The sequence below is a fragment of the Armigeres subalbatus genome, chromosome 2 (genome assembly GCF_024139115.2).
Source record: "Armigeres subalbatus isolate Guangzhou_Male chromosome 2, GZ_Asu_2, whole genome shotgun sequence".
Classification (NCBI taxonomy): domain Eukaryota; kingdom Metazoa; phylum Arthropoda; class Insecta; order Diptera; family Culicidae; genus Armigeres; species Armigeres subalbatus.
This window is the reverse complement of record NC_085140.1, coordinates 273,276,683-273,289,381: the sequence shown is the minus strand read 5'-3', so window position 1 is coordinate 273,289,381 and position 12,699 is coordinate 273,276,683.

Here is a 12,699-nt window from a genome sequence, read left to right as displayed (position 1 = left end):
TTGAAGACGACGAACTGCAATGCCCTTGACTCGCCAATTCGACCCAAAAATGTCTTCATCCTTTCGGCAACGAAACGGTATAACGGCCGTCCTCCCACTTCGGACCGTTCCGAACAAAGTGCTCCTCGCAACGCGCTTCTGTGTGGCGAAAAGTTTTCGGTAACTCTGACACTCCTCGCAGGACCAAAATCGGGCTACTAATTCTTCAAGACCTTCTGAAGCCAACACGTTGCAACTGATGTTCATCCACAAAAGACCCAACCAAAACAGGCTTTATTAAGGGCCGGCAGTCGCTCTCCCAACGCAATCCGCTTCTGAAGAAATTGAAAAATGATTCAATTCCCAGAACCAGGTCCACACCCATGGACACATTGGACGATGGATCGGCCAATTCGACTCCATCTGGGACGTCCCACTCCTCAATGTTGATCGATGAAGTCGGTAGGTTGACGGTTACCTTAGGTAGAACGAGGAAAACTCATGCGTTGAGAGAATTCCGTCAGCCCTCGATCGAACGGTGACCTCGAGCTGCTGCCTAACCTTGGTTACTGCCTGGCCAATCCTGATGAATCTTGACATCTACCTTGCTGCGTCTAACCTTCATCCGTTGACTGAGGCTTTCAGTCACAAAGTTGCTCTCCGAGCCAGAGTCTAAAAGAGCGCGAGCTGGATAACGATGTCCATTGTTGTCCTCGACAATCACGACAGCAGTCGCCAACAGTACCTTTGCCTGTCGAGTAGATCCATGTCCCACAACCGTGTCTGCAGCCGCCATGTTGGATACTTGGGGATCGAGTACACTAGGGTTGACACTTGGAGTGGCACGTGAAGTAGATGGCTCCGTGGGACCGCGAACTTCCCTTGGAGCGGTGGATTTCGTAGGCCTTGTAATCACCGTTGGCTTCGATGAACTCTCCCTACCAGGCCTAAAGCACACCAGCGAATGATGGCGGCTTTGGCAGAAACGACATGAGAATTTAGACTGGCACTCCTTTGCGTGGTGCCCAGGTTTGAAGCAATTGCGGCACAGTGAGTGGCTTCTGAGCACTCCTTCCCTTTCAAACTGCGGCATCCCTTGAAAAACGCTGCATTGGAACAGCAAGTGACTGGCGCCGCATACTACACATCGTCCTCCCACAGTCTGAGTAGTGCTGAAGCTACTCTTGATGTTGAAGCCTTGGATTTACTAGATTGCTGCCACTGAAGAGCGCTTCTGGATTCTGCTGCCTTCGCTGGAAGAGATTCCAGCATACGAATGCGCCGCTGAAGGTAATCGCTCAACTCTTCCACCGTGTCTTGTTGTTTGGTGGACGAAAACTCCTCCCATCCCCGCCGCGTGACCGGATCCAAGCGTGTAGTAAGCATGTTGACCAACAGCAAATCTCGATAATCCGCCGGCTGAACAATGCTGTCCAAGGTCTGCACTATTCTCTCGAAGCCGTCGACGAGTGTGTGCAGATCCGACGAGCACTCCTTCGTCAAACACGGAAGCTTGAACAGCGCTTGCACTTGGAGCTTCTTCAGATGCTTGCTGTTGTCATACCGCTTGAGTAGGAGATCCCAAGCGATCTTGTAATTAGCACTGGTGATCGGGAGAGAATCGATCAAGTTCTTCGGTTCCCCTTGTAGACACCCCTTGAGATAGTAGAACTTTTCTACCTCAGGGAGATCCGCCTTTCCATGAATCAAGAATGAACAAAGATCACGGAAACTAAGCTACTCTTCCACGTTTCCACCAAAAGTTTGGAGCTTGATCTGCGGTAACCTGACATGATCAAGGTTTCCAACACCAGTCGCATTGGTCTGATTCAAGTCCACTGGCTCTTGCTTCAGCTTCACCTGGTCCAACAAAAACGCTTTCGCTTGGTAGAAGCGTCCGTTGAACTCCTGTCTCTCCTTTGTTAAAGGGTTCGCTTTTATCGTCGTGGTTATCGTGCGTTTGGACCTCGATAAGGTATTCGGAGAACTTCTCACGCAATTCGTCTAGCCTTTCTAAACGAACCGTGACTTGGTTGGAGTGAGGCATCCTCAGGAAAATCTTCAACAAAGCCCCAAATATCGTTGAAAGATTGCTGCACCTCCGTCAGCTTGGCTACCAGCACCTTATACGTCGCAGCTTGGCTCCTCGACATGGCAGCAGTCGAGCGGTAGTTGAACGGTTGAAGAGAGAGAGAAATGAGGCTGTAGTATCCTAAACGTCTTCACTTCGGCTGCACATATACTGTTCAACTCACCTGACCGAGTGAACAGCGTCACTGGAGCAGCAATAACGTAAAACCCGAAAGTTCAAATTCCAAATCGCTGGCTTGACGGCTCAAGATTTGGTCCAAGCATAAGACGTGACGTGAAGAGGAGGAATAATGTGTGTAGTAAACCAAAATATTTGCTTCGACGGGACATATACCGTGCAACTCACCCAGAGAAAACAACGGCGTACCAAATGCCCGTATCAAATTATAGTCGAACGTATCCAAATCCAAAACGTTCAATTCAAATAAGGCTCGATTATGATAGCCTCGATATCAACAGTAGCAGTCAGTGTGTAAATCGTGAAGGTAGTGTGATGAAAGCCAAGGAGGATAATTTTATTTAAAACGTGGAGTATCCAATGTCCTCGCTTCGGAAGACATACACTATGTGTTCACTAACCTGGAAGACGAACCACGTCACTGCCTCCTTGCTTGAGTCCACCTGAAAACTGCACCAACGAAATTCTCGGGGTCCGGCAGAGTAATCCAGCTAGCTCCAGCTTGGTCGAAATTCCAATCAACCCCTGTTGGTGAGCCTGACTACGGCTCCGTGAGGGCGACGTACCGTGCAGCAATGGATTGAAAGTCGGTGTTAGTTTATAGAAATCCTAGTTACGGCAAGACATACAATAAGTATCCTTAATTAATTACCTGGAGAAGTAGCAGGTTATGCTAACTTAGTGTTGTCTTCCAAACCGTTCCAGGCAGGCTGTATCCACCCCGATTCCAATTGGAATCCAACAGGGCTCGACTTGGCGCGAAGACGATAATAACTCTCTTTATCCTTTTATCCTTGCTGGGTATTCTTCGCCGATCGTGATGGCGATTCGCTGTTGTCCCGTGATGACAATACAGAAGATCACTTTATGCTCCTAATGGCGGAGATTTTTATCGCTCGATTTCGTAAATATCCTGGTTCCGTTTATCCGGTTCGAAGGACCATATGTCCACTCCGGAACCTACCTCCGATACTGGCTAGGAATATCCTTCGTCTAGCTTAGGCTCCGTAAGTGCACAATAAATCAACCATCCAAAACGACACCCAAATCAATCCCACCACTGGGTCAAACAGCCATTCAAAGCGCGAACAATATTTCCACCCGAGCAATATCAGCGAGAAACACTCCCCTTTGCAATCGTTCACTCCTTAAAACCACCCGCAGTCAAGGATTATCCCAGGGCACAATTCTTCCGTTAGTGAAATTATTTCGAACACCGACCGTTCCTCATTAAAACACTATATTAATCTAAACTGCTACAAAAACTTGAATAAAATACGGTATCCAAAATAACCGACCAAACCGATTTAATGTATAGTGTACTGGTCACCGGTATCTTCATCAGAGCAATCCAACCTTCCTCCGTTCTCTGATGAAGATATCAGTGACGTCATCGTTCTGATCATAGTCCGACAGTGAGAGCTTATCTCCGTCAGTTTGCTCTGTTGTCCACTATAGCATCTCTAGGCACCCGTCGGCTGGTCAGCTGCTATCGTCATATAAAGAAGGCACAGCAGCAACGATCGTCCAACAGCGTAAAGCATTGTTTGCCTATCCGTCCCATCCTTGTCGCCTTTGAAAATGATTAGGCTTCGCCGGCAGAGTACAAGCAGAACAACGTCGATTGCTCACCGGGCGATAGATCCTCTGCAGATTAAAAGCGGTCTGGCTGCTGTTGGAGATCGCAAGCAAAACCACTGGTGTACACAGGGGGCGAGCCCAAACACACATGTTTTGCTATTCGCGTGAAGAAAATCCAGAACGTTTGGCTGCGGAAAGGCGAAGCTTTTTGTGCGTTTCTCCCCGTATGTAGATGATTGCGATTTAAAGATGATATATTCCTAACGTTCGATTGGCTGCTAGGCGTAGATGTAGAAGGCATTATTCTATTTTCCTCAGTGGTCTTAGGGGGTTGATATGTGACTAATTGCTTTATGTCAGACATACATTCTGGGGGCAGCAGGGACAGTAGGGACAGCATGGACCATGTCCAAGGGCTTGACGACCCCTCCCCAGCTGTCTGCGAGTCAGGGAGAATTGCCTAGGGCGTGGTGGGATTTAGCAGTGGGCTCTGCTAAAATCCCTCCCCAAAAACCACAAGTGCCCGTAAGCAGACTCTATCAAAGCGACTGTGTGCCGCTTCAAAAGCACAAGCCCAGGGAGTGCCATTGGCACATCAGGATTGATCCCAGTAAGATCCTGATTATGGTATACTGGTTGCATGTTATTGGTCTTGTTTTGGATATTGAGATATTGTGAACGCAAGGGCTGGTAGTCTGGTTATTCTATTCTTTTAGTAAGGCCGGGTGACACCGACCTGAAACGGCGAATGGGCTAATGGCCAGGCTGTCTTCCGTCCCCTAAAACCGTGGCAGGCCTTGTGGCACGCGGTGGTACAATCCTGTGGCTCAGCTGGTAGCTGAGTGGGAGTAGGCTCAGATGCTCCTTCCTGACTAGCGCTGATCTGGCTCTGAACACGAAAGTGTCAACCCTCGCATGGCCTCCTGCATGCCGCAAGGTATGTGCCAGCCCCTGCCGTCCTGATTAGTCACGCTTAGTCGACAACTTCAAGAAGCTTTCTACTAAAGCAAAAATTTGTTTTGGTCTATTTTAGCTAATTGAAACTCAGATTCGCCTACATAGGTGCAGTATGATAGTTACTATCAACTGTGTACAAAATAGTAAACCAATCGGTTTTACGGTACGACTTCGCACTACCTGCGCCCTCATGTGTCGCAGTTGAGCGCTGTTAGTTACTATCAACTCCCCAAAGCCAACATGTTGTGCATCCGCGAGTACGACTTCGCACTACCGGCGCCCTCATGTGTCGCAGTTGAGCGCTGTTAGTTACTATCAACTCCCCCAAAGCCAACATGTTGTGCATCCGCGAGTACGGCTTCGCACTACCGGCGCCCTCATGTGTCGCAGTTGAGCGCCGTTAGTTACTATCAACTCCCCCAAAGCCAACATGTTGTGCATCCGCGAGTACGACTTCGCACTCACCGGCGCCCTCATGTGTCGCAGTTGAGCGCTGTTAGTTACTATCAACTCCCCAAAGCCAACATGTTGTGCATCCGCGAGTACGACTTCGCACTACCGGCGCCCTCATGTGTCGCAGTTGAGCGCTGTTAGTTACTATCAACTCCCCAAAGCCAACATGTTGTGCATCCGCGAGTACGACTTCGCACTACCGGCGCCCTCATGTCGTAGTTGAGCGCTGTTAGTTACTATCAACTCCCCCAAAGCCAACATGTTGTGCATCCGCGAGTACGACTTCGCACTACCGGCGCCCTCATGTGTCGCAGTTGAGCGCTGTTAGTTACTATCAACTCCCCCAAAGCCAACATGTTGTGCATCCGCGAGTACAGTTTTGCACTGCCTTCTCTAATATGGGTCTTGATTCTGCATCGAAAGTTTCTTATTGCTCACCTAAAATCGCATTCCAACATCCCCTGCAAACATATTTAATTTTGGGATACTCGGATCATACAGCCCTGCCGTCCTGATTAGTCACGCTTAGTCGACAACTAAGAAGCTTTCTACTAAAGCAAAAATTTGTTTTGGTCTATTTTAGCTAATTGAAACTCAGATTCGCCTACATAGGTCTCAGTATGATAGTTACTATCAACTGTGTGTACAAAAATAGTAAACCAATCGGTTTTACGGTACGACTTCGCACTACCTGCGCCCTCATGTGTCGCAGTTGAGCGCTGTTAGTTACTATCAACTCCCCCAAAGCCAACATGTTGTGCATCCGCGAGTACGACTTCGCACTACCGGCGCCCTCATGTGTCGCAGTTGAGCGCTGTTAGTTACTATCAACTCCCCCAAAGCCAACATGTTGTGCATCCGCGAGTACGACTTCGCACTACCGGCGCCCTCATGTGTCGCAGTTGAGCGCTGTTAGTTACTATCAACTCCCCCAAAGCCAACATGTTGTCCATCCGCGAGTACGACTTCGCACTACCGGCGCCTCATGTGTCGCAGTTGAGCGCTGTTAGTTACTATCAACTCCCCAAAGCCAACATGTTGTGCATCCGCGAGTACGACTTCGCACTACCGGCGCCCTCATGTGTCGCAGTTGAGCGCTGTTAGTTACTATCAACTCCCCAAAGCCAACATGTTGTGCATCCGCGAGTACGACTTCGCACTACCGGCGCCCCTCATGTGTCGCAGTTGAGCGCTGTTAGTTACTATCAACTCCCCCAAAGCCAACATGTTGTGCATCCGCGAGTACGACTTCGCACTACCGGCGCCCCTCATGTGTCGCAGATGAGCGCTGTTAGTTACTGTCAACTCCCCAAAGCCAACATGTTGTGCATCCGCGAGTACGACTTCGCACTACCCGCGCCCTCATGTGTCGCAGTTGAGCGCCGTTAGTTACTATCAACTCCCGCAAACCTAGCGTGTTGTGCATCCGCGAGTTCGGCCTCGCACTACCGGCGCCCTCATGTGTCGCAGTTGAGCGCTGTTAGTTACTATCAACTCCCCCAAAGCCAACATGTTGTGCATCCGCGAGTACGACTTCGCACTACCGGCGCCCTCATGTGTCGCAGTTGAGCGCTGTTAGTTACTATCAACTCCCGCACCGCCCACATGTTGTGCGCCCGCGAGTACGACTTCGCACTACCGGCGCCCTCATGTGTCGCAGTTGAGCGCTGTTAGTTACTATCAACTCCCCCAATGCCAACATGTTGTGCATCCGCGAGTACGACTTCGCACTACCGGCGCCCTCATGTGTCGCAGTTGAGCGCTGTTAGTTATTATCAACTCCCCCAAAGCCAACATGTTGTGCATCCGCGAGTACGACTTCGCACTACCGGCGCCCTCATGTGTCGCAGTTGAGCGCTGTTAGTTACTATCAACTCCCCAAAGCCAACATGTTTGTGCATCCGCGAGTACAGTTTTGCACTGCCTTCTCTAATATGGGTCTTGATTCTGCATCGAAAGTTTCTTATTGCTCACCAAAAATCGCATTCCAACATCCCCTGCAAACATATTTAATTTTGGGATACTCGGATCATACAGCCCTGCCGTCCTGATTAGTCACGCTTAGTCGACAACCAAGAAGCTTACTAAAGCAAAAAATTTGTTTGTGGTCTATTTTAGCTAATTGAAACTCAGATTCGCCTACATAGGTCTCCAGTATGATAGTTACTATCAACTGTGTGTACAAAATAGTAAACCAATCGGTTGTTTTACGTTACGACTTCGCACTACCGGCGCCCTCATGTGTCGCAGTTGAGCGCTGTTAGTTACTATCAACTCCCCCAAAGCCAACATGTTGTGCATCCGCGAGTACGACTTCGCACTACCGGCGCCCACATGGGTCTCAATTATGCACTGTTGGTTACTATCAACTCCCCTCAAAGCCAACATTTTGTGCATCCGCGAGTACGACTTCGCACTACCGGCGCCCTCATGTGTCGCAGTTGAGCGCTGTTAGTTACTATCAACTCCCCCAAAGCCAACATGTTGTGCATCCGCGAGTACGACTTCGCACTACCGGCGCCCTCATGTGTCGCAGTTGAGCGCTGTTAGTTACTATCAACTCCCCCAAAGCCAACATGTTGTGCATCCGCGAGAACGACTTCCCACTACCGGCGCCCCCATGTATCGCAGCTGAGCGCCGTTAGTTACTATCAACACCCCCAAAGCCAACATGTTGTGCATCCGCGAGTACGACTTCGCACTACCGGCGCCCTCATGTGTCGCAGTTGAGCGCTGTTAGTTACTATCAACACCCCCAAAGCCAACATGTTGTGCATCCGCGAGTACGACTTCGCACTACCGGCGCCCTCATGTGTCGCAGTTGAGCGCTGTTAGTTACTATCAACACCCCCAAAGCCAACATGTTGTGCATCCGCGAGTACGACTTCGCACTACCGGCGCCCTCATGTGTCGCAGTTGAGCGCTGTTAGTTACTATCAACTCCCCCAAAGCCAACATGTTGTGCATCCGCGAGTACGGCTTCGCACTACCGGCGCCCTCATGTGTCGCAGTTGAGCGCTGTTAGTTACTATCGACGCCCCCCCGGCCAACATGTTGTGCATCCGCGAGTACGACTTCGCACTACCGGCGCCCTCATGTGTCGCAGTTGAGCGCTGTTAGTTACTATCCACTCCCCCACAGCCAACATGTTGTCCAGTCGCGAGTGCGCCTTCGCGCTCCCGGCACACTCATGTGTCGCAGTTGAGCGCTGTTAGTTACTATCAACTCCCCAAAGCCAACATGTTGTGCATCCGCGAGTACGACTTCGCACTACCGGCGCCCCTCATGTGTCGCAGTTGAGCGCTGTTAGTTACTATCAACTCCCCAAAGCCAACATGTTGTGCATCCGCGAGTACGACTTCGCACTACCGGCGGCCTCATGTGTCGCCGTTGAGCGCTGTTAGTTACTATCAACTCCCACAAAGCCAACATGTTGTGCATCCGCGAGTACGACTTCTCACTACTGGCGCCCTCATGTGTCGCAGTTGAGCGCTGTTAGTTACTATCAACTCCCCCAAAGCCAACATGTTGTGCATCCGCGAGTACAGTTTTGCTGCCTTCTCTAATATGGGTCTTGATTCTGCATCGAAAGTTTCTTGTATTGCTCACCTAAAATCGCATTCCAACATCCCCTGCAAACATATTTAATTTTGGGATACTCGGATCATACAGCCCTGCCGTCCTGATTAGTCACGCTTAGTCGACAACTAAGAAGCTTTCTACTAAAGCAAAAATTTGTTTTGGTCTATTTTAGCTAATTGAAACTCAGATTCGCTTCACATAGGTCTCAGTATGCTAGTTACTATCAACTGTGTGTACAAACCTGCGCCCTCATGTGTGTCGCAGTTGAGCGCTGAGTTACTATCAACTCCCCCAAAGCCAACATGTTGTGCATCCGCGAGTACGACTTCGCACTACCGGCGCCCTCATGTGTCGCAGTTGAGCGCTGTTAGTTACTATCAACTCCCCCAAAGCCAACATGTTGTCCATCCGCGAGTACGACTGCACTACCGGCGCCCTCATGTGTCGCTGTTGCGCGCTTAGTTACTATCAACTCCCCCAAAGCCAACATGTTGTGCATCCGCGAGTACGACTTCGCACTACCGGCCCCCTCATGTGTCGCAGTTGAGCGCTGTTAGTTACTATCAACTCCCCCAAAGCCAACATGTTGTGCATCCGCGAGTACGACTTCGCACTACCGGCGCCCTCATGTGTCGCAGTTGAGCGCTGTTAGTTACTATCAACCCCCCCAAAGCCAACATGTTGTGCATCCGCGAGTACGACTTCGCACTACCGGCGCCCTCATGTGTCGCAGTTGAGCGCTGTTAGTTACTATCAACTCCCCCAAAGCCAACATGTTGTGCATCCGCGAGTACGACTTCGCACTACCGGCGCCCTCATGTGTCGCAGTTGAGCGCTGTTAGTTACTATCAACTCCCCCAAAGCCAACATGTTGTGCATCCGCGAGTACGACTTCGCACTACCGGCGCCCTCATGTGTCGCAGTTGAGCGCTGTTAGTTACTATCAACTCCCCCAAAGCCAACATGTTGTGCATCCGCGAGTACGACTTCGCACTACCGGCGCCCTCATGTGTCTCAATGATGCACTGTTGGTTACTATCAACCCCCCCAAAGCCAACATGTTGTGCATCCGCGAGTACTGACTTCGCACTACCGGCGCCCTCATGTGTCGCAGTTGAGCGCTGTTAGTTACTATCAACTCCCCAAAGCCAACATGTTGTGCATCCGCGAGTACGACTTCGCACTACCGGCGCCCTCATGTGTCGCAGTTGAGCGCTGTTAGTTACTATCAACTCCCCAAAGCCAACATGTTGTGCATCCGCGAGTACGACTTCGCACTACCGGCGCCCCTCATGTGTCGCAGTTGAGCGCTGTTAGTTACTATCAACTCCCCAAAGCCAACATGTTGTGCATCCGCGAGTACGACTTCGCACTACCGGCGCCCTCATGTGTCGCAGTTGAGCGCTGTTAGTTACTATCAACTCCCCAAAGCCAACATGTTGTGCATCCGCGAGTACGACTTCGCACTACCGGCGCCCTCATGTGTCGCAGTTGAGCGCTGTTAGTTACTATCAACTCCCCCAAAGCCAATATGTTGTGCATCCGCGAGTACGACTTCGCACTACCGGCGCCTCCTGTGTCGCAGCTGAGCGCTGTTAGTTACTATCAACTCCCCAAAGCCAACATGTTGTGCATCCGCGAGTACGGCTTCGCACTACTGGCGCCCTCATGTGTCGCAGTTGAGCGCTGTTAGTTACCATCAACTCCCCAAAGCCAACATGTTGTGCATCCGCGAGTACGACTTCGCACTACCGGCGCCCCTCATGTGTCGCAGTTGAGCGCTGTTAGTTACTATCAACTCCCCCAAAGCCAACATGTTGTGCATCCGCGAGTACGACTTCGCACTACCGGCGCCTCATGTGTCGCAGTTGAGCGCTGTTAGTTACTATCAACTCCCCAAAGCCAACATGTTGTGCATCCCGAGTACGACTTGCACTACCGGCGCCCTCATGTGTCGCAGTGCTGAGCGCCGTTAGTTACTATCAACTCCCCAAAGCCAACATGTTGTGCAGATCTCGCGAGTACAGTTTTGCACCGCCTTCTAATATGTAGGGTCTTGATTCTGCATCGAAAGTTTCTTATTGCTCACCTAAAATCGCATTCTCCAAAACATCCCCTGCAAACATTATTTAATTTTGGATACTTCGGACCGATACAGCCCTTCGCTGTCCTGATTAGTCACGCCATTAGGTCGACAACTAAGAAGCTTTCTACTAAAGCAAAAATTTGTTTTGGTCTGATTTTGAAGCTAATTGAAAACCTCAGGATTCGCTCTACATTAGGTCTCCAGTATGATAGCTTACAGAAGTTGTTTTATCAACTGTGTGTACAAAAATAGTAAACCAAACTGGTTTTACGGTACGACTTCGCACTACCTGCAGCGCCTCATGTGTCGCAGTTGAGCGCTGTTAAGTTACTATCAACTCCCCCAAAGGCCAACATGTTGTGCATCCGCGAGTACGACTTCGCACTTACCGGCGCCTCCTCATGTGTCGAGAAAAAGTTGAGCGCTGTTAGTTACTATCAACTCCCCTAAAGCCGCAGTTACGATGTTGTGCATCCGCGGCGAGTACGACTTCGCACTACCGGCGCCCTTCATGTGTCGCAGTTGAGCGCTGTTAGTTACCATATCAACTCCCCAAAGCCAAACATGTTGTGGCATCCGCGAGTACGTCGTCGACTTCGCACCACCGGCGCCCTCGATGTGTCGCAGTTGAGTCGCTGTTAGTTAGCTATCAACTCCCCCAAAGCCAACATGTTGTGCATCCGCGAGTACGACTTCGGCACTTACCGGCGCCCTCATGTGTCGTCGCAGTTGAGCGCCGTTAGTTACCATCAACTCCCCCAAAGTTTTCAACATGTTGTGCATCCGCGAGTACGACTTCGCACTCACCGGCGCCCTCATGTGTCGCAGTTGAGCGCCGTTAGTTACTATCAACTCCCCCAAAAGCCAACATGTTGGTGCATCCGCGAGTAGCTGACTTCGCAACTTACCGGCGCCCCTTTTCATGGCGTGTCGCAGTTGAGCGCCGTTAGTTACCATCAACTCTAAAGCTACAACACATGTTGTGCATCCGCGAGTACGACTTCGCACCACCGGCGCCCCATGTGTCGCAAGTTGAGCTGTTAGTTACTTATCAACTCCCCAAAGCCAACATGTTGTGCATCCGCGAGGACGGCTTCGCACTACCGGCGCCCTCCTGTGTCGCAGTTGAGCGCTCTTACTTCCCATCAACCCCCCCAAAGCCAACATGTTGTGGCATCCGGCGAGTACGGACTTCGCACCTACCGGCGCCCCCATGTGTCGTCGCAGTTGAGCGCTGTTAGTTAATACTATCAACTCCCCCAAAGCCAACATGTTGTGCATCCTGCGAGTACCGACTTCGCACTCACCGGCGCCCTCATGTGTCGTCGTAGTTGGAGCGCTGTTAGTTACTATCAACTCCCCAAAGCCAACATGTTGCCAGCATCCGCGAGTACGACTTCGCACTACCGGCGCCCTCATGTGTCGCAAAGTTGAGCGCTGTTAGTTACTATCAACTCCCCCAAAGCCAACATGTTGTGTATCCGCGGAGTACGACTTCTGCACTACCGGCGCCCTCATGTAAATGTCGTAGTTGAGCGCTGTTGCTACTATCAACTCCCCCTAAAGCCAACATGTTGTGCATCCGCGAGTACGACTGCACTACCGGCGCCCTCATGTGTCGCAGTTGAGCGCTGTTAGTTACTATCAACTCCCTAAAGCCAACATGCTGTTGTGGCATCCGCGAGTACAGTTTTGCACTTGCCTTCTAATATGGGTCTTGATTCTGCATCGAAAGTTTCTTATTGCCGTTCACCTTAAAATCGCAGCATTCCAACATCCCTGCAAACATATT